Raw genomic sequence first — 16341 nt, 5'->3', positions numbered from 1 at the left:
CACTGAGAACTGAAGAAAAAAATCCAATTCATCACACAGACTCAAGATATATAAAAAGAATTTTTCCTAGAGCTTATTGGTTAGGTATGAAAGAGATGGGAAAGACCTATTCACTGACTGCAAGAAAAGAAACTCATTTGACCAAAGACAGATGTATACCATTGCAGTCAACTGAGAAAAATAGGCAGCAGTTTTATGGCATAGTCTGTTTCATCCTGAAATAGATATTTGGCAAGATTAGCGATTCCTTAGTGCCTGTTCGTCTAAATCAACCATAAAAAACAACCCTAGGTTGACTAGTTAAATATATCTGTGTGAGACTGATTTCATCTGAGGGAACTATGAGCCACAAAGGTGATGGGGCCATGGAAAAACACCCACCAAACAATCCTTAGGTATGTTTGTTGTTGTATTTCTCAATACAAATAAAAGAGTGTCAATGCCTTTTTACAAAAGACAAGTAGAAGTTTGTCTGCAATAGCCTGGACTGCTTTGCTTATTTATTTTCTGGAAAGAGTAAGTTCAGACAGGAAGAGGTATAGCAAAGAGTTACTATCACAGATGAATGGGGAGTGTACTTTGTATTAACTTTGGGTTTCATTAGAGGTTAACAAACACTTTTTAAAGGAAAGTATAACATTTCCAAAAAAAGTATCATTATCATAATTTCAACAAAGAAAAAGTGGGTGAGAAGGGAGTTAAGAATGCCAACCCTGGTTGAGGGGGACAAGTTTCTACCCCCAATCCTTTAAGTGAGGTCCTGGTGAGAGGTGACTGGTGGTAATGCCAATTCCTTCACCCAGGTCCAGCTCTCATTGTAGTGGCCCCATATCTTAAAAGCAACAATATTCCTTGCTTCAAGATCCATATTACATACCAGCCAGGGAATCCTAACCTCTCCTATGCTGAAGTCTCTCTGTTACCAGCCAGAACTCATCCACATTTGTCCCATTATCACCATTATGACAAAGAATGGCTTGTACCAAATTTGCACTCCTAGAACATTTTATAGCAATAGAAAATAATAACACATCCATGAAGAAATAAGCAAATGGCTGCAAAAGAATAATGGGTACAAGTTGTGGAAAAATGATTGTTTGATGTCATGGATACCTAGTAATGGAACTCAGTGATCCAAGAGTCCTCATCCAGCCCCATCTCTTCCATATTTGTTTTAAATGTAACTCTTACATATATGTATAAGTGTTACTGAGGCAGACATGGTTGTTGTAAGAATCTGGGATTAAAGGAAACCACCAGCATTTTTAAAATGTAATTTACATTTCTGATAGCTTTGATGGGTAAACATTAAAAAAGTTGACTGATTTTGATGTACCTTATTTGAAGACTCTAAACTAACTTGTTTGGGGAGGCTTCTCCAGACATAAGCTCTTCTTCAGCAGGTCCTTTTTCCTCAGCTGTTTGAATCTATGAAGAAGATTAAAGCTAGTTGAGTCTCATGGTTTATGTATTTTGAAATAATTTTGGTTATTTGCTTTAGATCTATTTTCAATTCAACTTTACTGAAAGGAGATTGCTTTTTTTGTGCACAAGATAGGGATGAGAAAGAAGAAAGAATTGTGTTTAATCCTGAAACTTTGTCATAGGTACTTTGTGTGAAGTAGAGCAAGGACCTACTCTTCTTTCTTCTGCAGACTGGGAGCAATAGTAGCTACCAACCCCTGTGTGAGTGCTAAGTGCTAGCTTCTATTATGGGAACACAGTTATTCAGACTAGCTAGGCATCCTGCCCCCTGCATGATAAAAATTGTACCATCCAGCAATCAGTGCAATTCAGTCTTTTGCTGCAGGGCCTGGGATTCAGCTCCCGTTTAAGATACCTGAGTTTAGGTGTCTGTGAAGGCGTCTGCCTGCAAGCTAAGTGGCTAACCCCCATCAGAGTCAAAGGACATCCAAAGCTTGGTTCAGCTGCCTGAAAACAGGTGTTTACAGAGGAGGTAACTACGAGGCAGGTCTATGGCAGACTTGTAGCTTTCTGGAGCAGCAGCTGAAGGCCATGCCTTGGGGCATTTCAGCTAACAGCATGTGCCTGTATGAGGCCAAGCCAGTAAGTCAGAGGAGTCTGCAGAACTGTTCAGCCCCCACTAAAGTAACACTCTGTATTTGCTCTGCAAACCCTCTCCCCAGATCTTATCAACTGCAGAGGCTAGATTTCCATGCTCAGCTCACATACATTCACCCACACGCAGACTTCTAAATGCAGAGGTCCTAATTTTGACCTGAATCTTGCCCCTCAGACCCAATTCAGCTGCTTCAGTATAGGTGTCTGTATAAAGACGTTTCAAGCGGACTCCACTGGAGGTGCCCCAGGATACCTTATCTGGTCTCCAGCTTCCATCAGCAAGTCCCATGATCTCCCATAAACACTGTATCAGGTTTACAACCTCCATGCAGGTGACTCAAGGTTTGATACTTTAGGTTGTGTGAAATGGCAATACATTTCTAAATTTAGATAATTGAGTCCTAAGTGTTTCTTCGGTGTATTTTAGAGGAAAGGGGCAGGGGGTGGTGGGAGCTCAGAAGGGAAAATAACCTGAATGTCAGGTGCTATAAACAATGAAAATAAGGACTTGGAATAATTCCAAACATTCTCAATTTTTAAATTTTTGCTTTACTTCATTATCATTAAAATGGCATATTTCCAAGAGATGTCAGTGTTGAATGTTTTATTTTCTAGATCATGGCTTAAATGGTACACATTTGTGTCAAAGAACACTGCAGGCTCTGTGTTTTGTGGAAAAAATATTTTCTCTAAACTGCTTTAAATTGCTGCTTTCAAAAGGTTGTTTCATTATGCCATTCATGTACTTATGTAGTACAAAAGAACAGCAACCGGTCAGATCTCCCTAGTAGGGACAAAATCAGTTCAGCTGCTTTTATTCCACCTTATAAATGGCTTAGCACAAAGACTCCCTTCCAGAACTTAATGCTTTGGGCTTTCTGCACGTAGTAGTGGATGGTGCCCTAGGGCCAGAGTTCAGAACATCACTATTGAGCTTTAAACTCCACTGGGCCAAAAGGAAAAAGGAAAATGTCGCTATTTGCATTTGACAGCTCCAATTGTTTGTTAAATGTGGGGAAAAACTGGGAGAAGTAGGAAAGATAGGCCTGTTGATTATATTGGGATATTTATTGTTTCTATTGTGGCATTTTGCAATGACATATACAAACAGAAGTTTTGTTGAGGCTTATTGGAAGTTTTGATTGCATCTGTTGTAGATATAAGAGTATCTGGAACTTGTGCATAAGAATGAAAGAAAACATGTCAAGACTCATTAGAATATTAATTAAAAAAACCCACCATTGCTGTTAAAAGGACAGTAAGAGCAATAAACTATGTAGTATAGTTAGGCTTGAAATGTTCATAACCTAGATAGCAAAACAAATTCCCATCTAAACTGCCCTTATATTACTGAAGCCACACTGAATTTTCCAAGATATTTGTCAAGTTAGTTGTTGACAGTGTTATGATTCCCATGATGCTATAATGATAACCAACATATGGATATACTAAGGATATTTCTGAAGTACTTAATCAATGGATTTAGATTACAAATTCATGTGAAAATCACATAGCTGAAGGGAAAACATATTTAGTGAGAAGGGCAGATTGTTCCTTTAGAAATGCCCTCTGACCTCTGCTCTGTTGTTTTTTTCTACCACACCACATAAGGAATCTATTATCAGTGTGGGAGATGGCAAACATTTAGAAAGTTTATTTGATAATAAGTACTAAAGCATGGTATAACTTTTCCTTTCTTAGATGCAGTGTCACAGTAATTCCAAGAAGAATTTTAGCAATTATCATGAGACTATTTAGACTAGTTAACTAAAGAAAAAGTATCTAATTGGCCTATCTTTATTGTTGGTTTAATCTAACAAGCTACAAGCCATATAATTTAAAATTACAGTCCACTTTCAAGCTCATAACTCACTTTATTTAAAAAAATGAATAAAATAAAATCATCACTGAGGTCCTAAATTTCCTTGCAAATAGTAGCTAAATACATTAATAAAAGAATGAAGAGGGTCAAATATCATTCAGATCACATGGGCATGATTAATGAAAAAGCTGCACTCAAATGTTTTCAATCACCTAATAAAAATATTCACAATGATGAAAAACTGTCAGTTAGTTCTGAGGTATAGTAAAGAAATTCTTCAGATTAGATTGCACTAGATGACTGTCTGACGAGATAAACCCTGTTTTCCTTTGATCTTCTGATAATGCCAACACATACTTTTGAGGGGTCCGGCAAGAAACACACAGAGGATCCTCACTTGCCAAAATCAATAACATCCATTTCCATGACTGAGACAGAAATGCTGGCTAATAACAGAAATATGCTCACTGGAGGCTGGAGGAACACTTGTCTGTGCCTAGTTCAGTATACCAGAGTGACTGCTGAAGAATGATTCAGCTTAGTACAACTCCTACGTCTAGCACTGTCACACTTGGTCTCTATATCTGCCAAATCCAGTAAAGGTCGGTTATGCAAGTCAGCCCTGCCTGAGGGCTCGTCTGTCTTGAACATTCGAATTTCCAAAACAATTCTATTGTTTTCTTTCATGAATCTGTATTTGTGTTTGGGTTTTTTTTCAGTTTTCCTTTTTGCCTCATTCTTCATCTCCTTTTTAGCTTGTAACGTCTCCTTGGTACATGCGGGTCCAAACTTATCTTAATATGCAATGCAGACCCAAATCCATGCATTTAATTTATTGAGTTATGTGATTTCCCTTTGCATACGAATATTTGTTTTCTGTATTAAGCATGAAAGAAGTTTGGCAGCTGGGTGAAATCTCAAAAACAGACACCTTGTCTGATATGCTAGTTTTAAAGAGCCTTGAGCAGGGTTCTGTCAGATTACCACAAGTAAAAAGAAATTATGATTATGTGGAAAAATTCTCGTTACTATGAATATCACAAAGTAAGACTTGATCGAGTTAACAAACACCTGAGAGCTATTGGCCTGCATTATTTCACTTAATCCTCTTGTACATATTTTTTAAGAAGTAGAGCTTAAGGATGTGATCACTTACTACCTTTTCCAAGAAGCCCAGCGTCATTCCGTGCAGTGTGACAGTGCTCCATTAATAAAGAGCTGTCTGGTGCTTTTTCTTCTCCTAAGGCCACATCCATGGCTCAGAAAACAGAAATCCAAATTTTCTTGTGGGCTTTCTTACATTGCTCATCCACACATGGTAGCATACTTTGGAAATGCGTTAATTGGTATTTGTAAATTGTTCTCTGAATGGAGGGAAGTTTTACCAAAGGACAGTTGATTAAAGTGTCCACTAATCTGAGATGCCTAGGATCTGCTGTTTTTAAACATCTAGCCTTTTACCACGCTGTATTTTCTAAGTACAGTGATATTTGGTTGTAACTATGAATAACCATCTATTATACAGATCAGGCATCTTTCCTTTCTTCCTTTCCTTACTCCAGCACTTTCTACTTCTCCTGGTTCAGACTTTGACCCAAACATTGGTGTCAGGTTCTCTTGTCCCTTCCTCAGTTTCTAATACCTGTCACTTTCCCCAGTCAGGTCTAGCTCTTCATTTGAGCACTGGCTCCTTCTCAGATGCACTTCCCCTGCATTAGTTGTGTTCATTCTCCCTGATTTACCAGTTTTCCTCTGCCTCCAGCTCTTGGCCAACCTGTTCACCCACCTCCCTTTGATTCAACATTGTGTTTCCCTCTAAACGTTCTAGATGTCTTGCCTGAACAGTCTTAGCTTCAGTCATCCAGCTCTTAAACGAGTCACTTTGTAAAGCAGCTTCTTATAACTCTTGCTTTCTTTGTTTGATGTAGATTAGTAGAGCTTCCTGCAATGGTAGCAGGTTCTCAAACAAACTCTGAAGAGGTCTGAGCTGGGAATTTCTACTGCAGCTTTCCAAAAATTTATAAAATGACCAGATGGGAATAGATAATCACATAGACTACCAGAGGCTCATTAACATTGCCTAACTACGTGTCTTTCCCAGCTTTGTTCTTAGAAACTCTCAAAACCTTCACCAGAGGGGAAAAAAAAAAAAAAAAAAAAAAAACCACCAAAAAAAACCCAAAAACAACAAAGACAAAAAGCTCTGGTCTTGACCTAAATGTTCACTGCTTACAAATACATTTAGATTGAACAGTTAGTCACTGGCAAACTTTGCTCTAACAAAGAATGAGCCCTTGCGAGAACGTGAAGTCACTTTTCTGGTTTAGGGGCAACAGACCCTGACTGCAATCACTGTTAGGCCCTAGCTCAGGGACTAAAAGTTGGACAAACTAAGTCTATGAGTTTAGAAAGGAAGGGAATCAATTAGCTTAGAATAGAATATTTCACTTGGAAGGGACCTACCACAACCATTTACTTCAACTGCAATTAGATTTATTGGAGGAACTGTTAGACTGAGATGTCAAGGATGACAAGAAGACATGTACAATATTAGCTGGTTGATTTTACTGCAGGAAAACACTGTATCCACCTCCCTAGCTGTGAACAGTCTCAATGGCCTTGGGATTGCAACACAGGGACAACATGGCAAGAGGGAAATCGCAGCTTTTATGCAGTATAGAGCTAACTTCCAGGGGAACGTGATGAACATCTTCAAAGCAAACCATATGGAGCATGTAGGTCAACAGCCACATAAACTCCTGCTGTCATAAGGACAAATTCAGACCCCCGGGCAGGTCATGGTCCAGGAAAGGACAATTCTGTAGCGCTCCGTTCTCTGCCAAACTCCCTTGAGTAAATCTGATTTACTCAAGCTTGGCACTGAGGCCAGAATCAGATCGCCACTGTACAATAAACAGTGCTATTAAATGATTCATGTTTTATTTCAAGGATTCTCTTTCCAGGAGTAATACTAAGTTAGTCATACAGTTATGACTAACAACATACAAAACTGAATAAATTTCTTCAGCGTAATAGGATAAAGCAGTTCTGGTGAGCTAGAAGCCAGTTATTAGCTACAGAATATCAACATAAATTTGTTGATGTAATGGTTGATAATGTTGATTATGTACATTATAGCAAAATATATCTTTTGAAGAGGGCAGGAAAATAATTTATGTATGTCATTGTGGAGATATATTTAGCAACTCTCTAAGTATATTTATCTTGGAATTTTCAGAGAAAGTTTTTATTACGCAAACAAATATATTATTTAGACAAAAAAAATAATTTCTAGTACATTTGTGGTTTGCTTGAAGTTTTCATACACTTAAAATTTTAGTTTTGGAATTCTGGAGTTTTGCAAAATTAACGACAATTAAGAGATTTGTGATTAAGATGAGGTTTAAGTATTCAGTTTTTGAAAAAAAGACATATTGCCTATTCAAAAATGTAATTCTTCCAGCTGTGGATTTGGCTCTGCCTTCTACAATTCATATGATTATAGGTGTAGATCATAGAACTGTTTCTAAGAAATTTACTCCCAGAACAGGTTATTGGAGACTCCCTACCCCTTTTTCTTCTTGCAAACAACCCATCTTCTTATTTCTGGAATGACTGAGGCAGAGTTCCAGCAGAGAGCAGCCCCACTCACCCTAAAACTAATTGTAATTCATTTCTTGATCTTCAAAGGAAGAAGTCCTACAGAAAAAATAGTAAGAAGAAATAATTGTAAACAAATTATTGATTATTAAAATCTCTCTAATTAATGACCTGTTAATATGTTTCTCTCTATATTAACTCCCAAATAGGTGAAATAAATTCAGTGTTTAAGGCTGGTTAAGTAATTGAGGTCAGAAAATGTATACACAAGTGGTAAAGATCAATACCCTATATACAGTGGATAAACACTAAAGTTTATACCTGTAATAGAAACATAAAATATGTATAAATTGGATACTGATATGTATATAACATATATTTATATAGATGCATATGTGCAACTGCATATATATGTTCATATGCATGTAAATATTTCACCAAGCATTTTATATAGAATATTGCCATAAAATAATCTATGCCTCCGAAAGGAAAATATTTTGTAAGATATGTAAACTGCAGTCAAGGCTGCATTGAACGACTCAAAAATTATTTGGTTAAAGGGTAAATACACCTTGTACCTTATAATGAAAATCTTATAGGTAGGGGTGGAGATTAACACTGCAGGCTGTCTGCAGAATATTAATAAAACTCAATATATTTTCTAAAAGGTATAATTTATATTTTGTGGAAATGAGCCTCTTTTCTAATAAAATTCTTCTGTCCTTTATTCTGTTCATATAATTTTTCTATAAATCATCCTGTAGGAATTTTTTCTAAATATTCATTTCAGAGAGAACCTATTTAAATAAGCCCTCTTAGCAAGATAGTTCAGAATTAAAATTACACCATGAGCAATACTTTATCCAATATGCTTCCTTCTATAGAATTTCTTTGTGTCTAAACCAATATTTTGTAGAATTACATTATGTTAAAATAGCTGATCTGAGGTGATGCTTCTAGTATATAAATACTATGTAAAAAAAAATTCAACAAATTATCTTTAACCATTTTAATTTAACCAGTCTCTGAACCTGTGCGAAAGTAGATGATTTTCTTCCCACATCTACATATATAGTGAAAAAACCCTAAGGGCATTGCACTCAGTTTCACCACAACGAAAGGATAAGAAAGGAGAAAAGTGCTGCTGGTTACACTTTATTTTCCTGGATTTGCGGTAAACTAGAACATTATGCTCTTTGTAGTCATGTAGAAATAAAGTCTGTGATGTCGCTGGAATTCTTGGGGAGGTTTGATCAAACAAATGGGTAAATTGTATTTTCAGAGAAAAAGGCTGGAACCAAAACAAAAGAGAAAACCTGGCACCATTTCCTAGATGGAGAAAACTTATATTCCAATTCTAGGCCATAATTCGTAGTGTCTTCTCAATTCTTAGGTTAGGTATTTGCCTGAAGAAGGAGAGGACTTGCATGCATACGTAAGTGCTTTTCTGAAGGATTCACTGATGAACTGAATTATTTTCATTGACAGGTGGAAAACAAATAGTAAACGAAGGTTAAAATTCCAGAAGTGGGCACATAGTTTTCTTTTCTTATATAAGTTCATACTTCTACAACGTATAAAAGAAGTGCACAAAAATAAAGGTCACATTTATGGAAGAAATGACAGTTTTTCCCATGTTACACATAAGTCTTACCAAAGAACATATTCATTTGGAAACTGAATATAGTAATGCTGTATATGCATCACTTCATATTTACAAAAACCTGTTCCATCTTGCATGGAAACTGACATGCATAAAAACAGGCAAGCACGTGTTTCACTACACAGTCTGCAGTATAGACCAACATTTCTGCTGAAGCTAGATATTTGGCCAACAATAATGTCGTTACTAGGCAATACGTTATATTTATATCTACTTTACTACATAGAATAACACTTAGCAATATATAGTAGTATATAATGATACACACACACATATACATGTGTGTACACACATATTACTTCTAGAGATTATACTAGATAGAAACAGCTCACTACAGTCACTTCTACTCTGTGAGGGGAAATGTTCACCTATTCCCGTACGTAGTGCCTGTAAGAATGGCCAATAAAGGAAGAAATGTGATAGTTAGTGGCTATGCGTCAAATGGAGATTAAGCATTTAAAATATGTCAGAAGAATAAATAACTCTACAAACTCTTATTTGACAAACAAAGAACACCTGGACCCCCAGAATTCACATCAAGTTGGGGGGGGGGGGTTGTCCTTACTGTAGAAAGCCCAAATATTTTTGATATCCAACCCCTTCTGAGTAGTGTTACATTCTGGGCAGTGTTCCTGCATGTAATTAATTTTACAGTGCTTGAAAACATCTCCACCTGTCAGACTAAAATCTGACCCTATTAACTCTAATTTCCCATCATCTTGCTCTCGCATTATGAAATAGGGCAAATAGATATGGCCCACATTCTTTCTCTATATCTTTCTTTATTTTATTGACTTTTAATACATAGTCTCATTGTCTCTAAAGAAAAACATATTTTCACATTTTTTTTTCTGAGTTTATCATCCAAAGATCCTTTTCTGAACCTTTTCTAAGGTGCTACACTTCTGCTGCTACCAGAAACAACCTGACTACATTGGGCTGGTAGGTTTGACCTAGGACACATGGGGTGTGCATGCAAGAACTGGAGGTTGGACAGGGTACATTGGGGCATCTCAGATGACTCTAGATATCCCTGTTTAAGCAACTGAATCCAAAATATAGAGGTTCAATTCAGTTGCCATCACACAGGAATCTGGCTACGTTTCAGATGCCATAAAAATATCTCACAGGTACACATAGCACTGGCAGATATGACATAAAATCTGCAGATTTTTCCTCCTCTGGAGTGGCAGCTTGAGGTGAAGTGGAAAATTTCAGGTGTCTCAAACATCATTGGATGTCAATGTATTGACAACTAAATTGAGCCAAGAATCCCACCTCTAATTTAAAATCAGATAAATTCTGAGTGGCTTAATTTAATTTCCTTCCAGTATGCTTTTCTCCTTAGCACACCATCCTGCTGATTTTATGCATCAGAAACTTTAATCTTCTGCTTCCTTCTCTTATGACCATAAAGAAAGGAAACCATGACCACATAACCTTCATGAGAAATTGATCAAAATATAGTGAAGATCACAATGGGTAACATTGTTCTTGTGGGAAGCATGAAATGCTTTAATAATTACATTAAAGAGTATCTCATAATGCACAGTATGCACTATTTTGACAATTTCTACACACAAATATTTCATCCTATCATTAGTTTTGGCAATGTCCAGCAGCAACCTGTTCTTGGAGGTTTTTTTTTTCATTTTCATCCTTGTATACAATTGAAACAACTATGGCTTTGATATGCTTAACATGAAAGAAAATATTTTTTTCTAGGAAATATTTTAACAATCCATTAAGTTGTATAACTTTTCAGTGATTCAATATTCCTGTATGTTTTAAAACTCAGTGTATCCTTCAGCTTTTTTGACTGGCCCTGAATTTTCAATTTGGCAATTTTTGGCTTTTTTATTGAGTGTTTCTCCTTGCTATATCATTTCAGTTTAAATAACAATACTTGGGTTGTTAGTTCAAAGTTATTATCTTATTCTTCAGGGACAAGTGGGGAAAAGAATCTGAATTTTGAAATTTGTATTAACATTTTTAATTCATTTTCCATAATGGATTAGAGAGTCTTGTGAAAAAAAGTTGTACGCTTGCATTTTCTTTCAGGCCTCTATTTACATTGGGTAGTATTCACAATTATCGGTCTGCCACAAATACTATGCCCTTTAATAATTTCCTTCCTGGAAGACATCTTAATAAGGTGTTGAGTGTATGATGAAATACTTCAGGAGCTGCTTAACCTATATTCCAAAAGGTAGCTGTAAAAAGGTAGCTTTAGTTTTTCCCATGTCTTTGGAAAACTGCCAAATCCCACCAGCATGCCTAACTTCCTGAAGAAAGTAAACCTTAACAACTCAGTCAATATTTCCTCTGTACAAAGCAGAAATATTCATGCTTCACTCTTTCTTTCAGGGACAAGTTATGCGTAGAAAAGCAAAATTATCTAAGAAAGTCAATAAAGAAATAATTCAATTTCTTGGCTTTTCAGGTGACTGGAAGAGACTTTCAAATGCCTTGCTTCTGTTTGTTCAGCTTCCTTTGTTAGGCTTGGCTATGTTCAGAATATTAAAAAAAAAAAAAGTAAAAAAAATTTAGACAGTTCACCGAAACACCTGTGTTGGGAGCACTAATACTTGGGGTGCTCCATATAGTCAGTATGCATGCAACCTATGCAACCCATTTCACTAATCCACTTTTTTATATTTGTGGTTCAGCTTCGTAAGACTGTTTGGCCTCAGGTCCTCCTAGTCCTTACCCATTCCCTGTGACAGACTTCCACTATCTCAGACTTAGCCTTTATTCTGCAGGATGAGGTACAATAGCTGAAATACAGTCATGTGTCACCACCTCGGTTGCACCTCAGGCATATTTAGCTCTCCCACACTTCTCATGCCCTATCTGTCAGCTATGTAGGTGCAGCGTCACCAATACACTAAGGGAACTAAAAAACAGCAGCAGACCAAGTTTATGCAACTGAATCCACCTCTATGTTGAGCCAGTATCTGTCTTTTGACATATAATAAACCATTTAAAACATTTTTTCCCCAAGGTAATTTGACTGTCCTTCAACAATTACTGCAATCAGTCATCCTGACTTTATGCAACTTTGTTTGGCGTGCTACGTATTTATTCACCTTTCTTTGTTTTTCCATTGCTCTGAGCACTGTCATGTCTTGGGATCATACCAGATGCCATATCCATCACCCCATACCTTACCTCTGTGCTATGTTTTTTCTCTCATCTTTTCTTGCATTATTTTGCCATTATACTTGTTTCTCTGCGCATTTTGCTTTTAATTTCATTGCTGTTTCTTCTGTCTGGGAACACAAATTACACATACTGCCCCAGCCAATACTGCACTTTTTTTTGAGCAATCTTTCATGGCACCATTTTTGTCCTGGTTACTTCTGAGAGGAAGAGAACAGAAAGGGACTACTGCATACCATCTTTGGAAAATATGAAGGAAGCTCAACCTTCTCACAGCTTTGAAAGGTACTTGAAGGAACAGAACCCAGAGAATCCTGGGGAAGAAAATTTAATTTTTATAACAATGTGCAATTAAAGTATTTTTCCTCTTAAGTAGCCTAAGAGGTAAGCGCTATTACCAAACATCATCTGCTGTTGAAAGATGAAGATAGATGCTTCTAGAAATAGCTCATCTTGAGCAGCTGCAGCTCAGTTCAGTTGCCCATGTGTAACTCGGATGCCCAGGGATGCTCACCTGGCCTCCAGGTGCCATTTCAAAAGGACCTGTGTCTCCCCTAGCTCCTGCCTAACCAGCCTGCTGCAGGTGACTCGGAGTTGTAGAGCATTTCAAACATCGACTGCCTGTGTTGGTAACCCTGTTGTGTCCTCTGTATATGGTGAGTCCACTCCCTGGAAGTACTAATTCCTCTTTATTTACTGTAAGGAGGCTTAAATAATCACACCAGATTGATAAAAACTAGCAAGGCTGGCATGTGCTTTCAGCCAGTGGAACTGATCCCCACGGGAGCCATCAGACTTAAAGGCAGCCCTAATTTTTAGAAGGATTAGAATTATTTTAGAGCATTTAAAAAACACAGCTCTTGGAAGGGATTAAAACCTTTTTGTTGCAAGGTCTAAGATGAGTTTTAGGCGCTGGGAGTAAGAGATGCACTCTCTGACTAGGTCAGTTTCTAGTCCAGTACAGCTCACTGACACTTCTGACAAGCACGTGGATTTTTTTTTCCCACAGCCCAAGATAGAATTGCTTTGTGATTCAGCCTTTAATTATTTTTTCCCTCTAAGACCCATCAATAAAGGGGGGGTGGGGGGGGTGGGGCATAAAAAAAGGAAAAAAGAAAAATAAAGGTGAGGTGGGAGGGTTTGTTTGTGCTTTTGTTTGTGCTGGTGTTTGCTTCTCTGATGTACCTGATGTACTAGCTTCTGGAGTTCCAGAAAAGCTTGATGTGCCCTGTTCAAGCACCTAAATGCAAATGTCCTTAATGTCCTTTTAAAACCTGTGTTCCTATTTTTTCCTGCTGGAGCTGGGAAGTGCAGTTCTTTGAACTTCATCTACTTCAGCTACTTGCTAATAAAATGGGGGTGTTGGGTTTTTTGGAAGATCTACATCCAAATCTGGTCTGCCTAGATTATAGGAGGTGTTACACCTCCTGTAAACCTATTTTTTCACTATTTCTGTAGGGTGTGCCCCTCCCCAAGGGCTTCCCCTAAAACATACGTAGTCCTTATTCAGTCTCATATTCTCTCTGAGAAAACCATCCAAATGCATATACATGTTCTTTTCTGAATACAAGGGAGCACATTAACCTTTTGAAACAGAAACTTTAATAGGAAGATATTTACCAATTTAGCATTTTGCATGCTTCTTATGATATTTATGTAACTGATATTCAACTTTTTACTAATTTTATAACTACTATTTTGCATGGTTTCTTTTATCTCACTGACATCTTTTACACACTGATAGATTTTTGTTCTTCTCTGATTTTACTCCCTTTTAATGTTCAACTTTATATTTTGACACACTTGCTGGTTTTCCTTCTGCAAAACCTTTCCTCTTTTACTTTGCAAAATACAAAATGCAGCTAGTGTAGTTTTATTCTGATTTTATATTAAGCATAAATAAGTGTTAGATTTGTGTCATGAAAGACACAAACTACACTTGTATAATCTCTATAAAGGAACACATTAGAATAGAATAAAAACAATCCAGCACCGTTTGCTGTCTACTTCATAGGCATATATTTAATTAAGTTATGCTGCTCGTAAAACTCAAAAAGCTTAATCTTTTTCTGTACTTAAATTAAACTCCCTGTGCTCTACAATGACCAAAACAAATAATCTATGACCTACAAACAAGACACTTGCATTCCCTAAAGATTTACTTCATCTTCTCCTCTAGGTTATACATCTTTGAACCTCTCTTTTCTGTAACGACCTTCTGGTGCTCATTAGCATGCTGATTACCATTAACACAGCTATAATGCAGCAATTTTCTTGGTGTATGTCGAGGAGAAATGCTCATCTGAATGCAGTCAAGGGACAAAATTAACTGCATAAATCTACAGCACAAACTGGATCTCATCCAACCTTACATGAGTCTTCCTCCCTCTGCTAGGTGTGACATCATCATCTTGCTCCCCACTGATGGCTTAATAAGTATCCCCAGGTTCCACACTATTTAATTTACCCCTTCTCTAAATTTTATTTTCAGTGATAGCTGACCACCTTGCTGTGTTTTCTCTTAATGTTTACCTTTATTTTTTCTTCTGTTTCTTCTAATGAGTCCTCAAGTTACATATACATTTATTAAACAAAGGTAATACTAATGTACGCATATGTATATATGTATATACCTGTGTGTCACTACTTTCATATTTTGTGAAATTATTTATGGGACAATGAAGTAGGATATTTTCTAGCAAATATCTTTACAGACCTAAGATTCTGGCTGATATGCATGTTCTGATTGTAAGATAATTATTCCATAAATACTGGCCTAAATATGTTGTTTACCTTGAGTCTGACAGAAAAACTTTTCCCAGGAAAACTAGACCAGCTTCATAACTTGTTTCAAAATGATGAAAACAAACACAACATCTGATAATTCTTCACAGGGTGGTGTGGTGAACCATAGTGGACTGCAGAGAGAAAAGGATTCAGGCAATGAAACTTATTTAATTCAATCAAAGGCACAGTTTTTTTCTAATTACTGTAATAAATAATAGTAAAGCTCCACAGTTCTCTATATTTACACAGACCTTACTTTAACTCAATTATCCTGAACTAGTCTAATTTGGAATGAGGGGATTTAATTCTGAAAGTGGAAACATACAACTAAGAAACAAACTAGCTTTGGGTATAAGGAGATAGTCAAAAAAAGGAAAACTGGGGCAAGAAAAAGGATAACTGGCAAATGAAGAGGTAACTAAGAAGAAGGTTAGGAAGAAGAACTGAATCAGGTTAAAGACCTGAAAGAATGCAAATCAGATGGGAAGAAGGAGAGAACAAGAAGAAATAATCCTACTGAAGGGTGCCATGGTCCTGGCACCATTTGTGTTCAGAGAGAGGAAGTTGTTGGAGACTCAGCCTTTCTTGTCAACCTGAGGCTTAGGTTCCCTGGGGCAGAGAAAGAAAAGGCTCTCATCCTGGCAGTGAATAAAGGATTTGGCTGGGGTATGCATCCAGGTCTGGGAAACAAGTAGTTGCCTAAGCCTCGTGATTAACATATTGCTAGAGCGATTAGTGGGGAAGAAAGACATCACCAAGGGAGAGTATCTGTAACTTACAGGTGTAAATCAAAAGTCTCAGCCCCTTCCCTCCCTGTGCAGGGCAAGCCCTCCTCTCTGTTCCCACACTCGCAGGGGCTGCACTGCACTCCCATGTTTTGCTGGGGAAGGAGAGAAGCCAGGTAGAAGACAAGGAGGAGAAAGCAAAGCATAACTTCAGCAATGCAGTAGTGTCACCTCCTGATAAGCCTCTATTGCCTTCTGCTGTGTGTCTTTTGCATCACGACACTCTTGTGGTATTAATACAACTTCTGTGAGTGGGGACCATAATTCACACACATTTAATAGACTCCTTAGGGCAGGATCAGTTATAAGTGCACCGATCCTGGCAGAGGTTTGTTCAACCTGTTCTTAACTTCCATTGATGGAGCTCTTACGGCCTCCCTAGGCAACTTAATCTACCACTTTACAGCTAGAAATGTTTCCCAGATGTCTAACTGGATTCT

Source organism: Falco biarmicus, chromosome 2 (assembly GCF_023638135.1).
Source record: "Falco biarmicus isolate bFalBia1 chromosome 2, bFalBia1.pri, whole genome shotgun sequence".
Taxonomy (NCBI): domain Eukaryota; kingdom Metazoa; phylum Chordata; class Aves; order Falconiformes; family Falconidae; genus Falco; species Falco biarmicus.
This window is presented reverse-complemented; position numbering follows the sequence as displayed.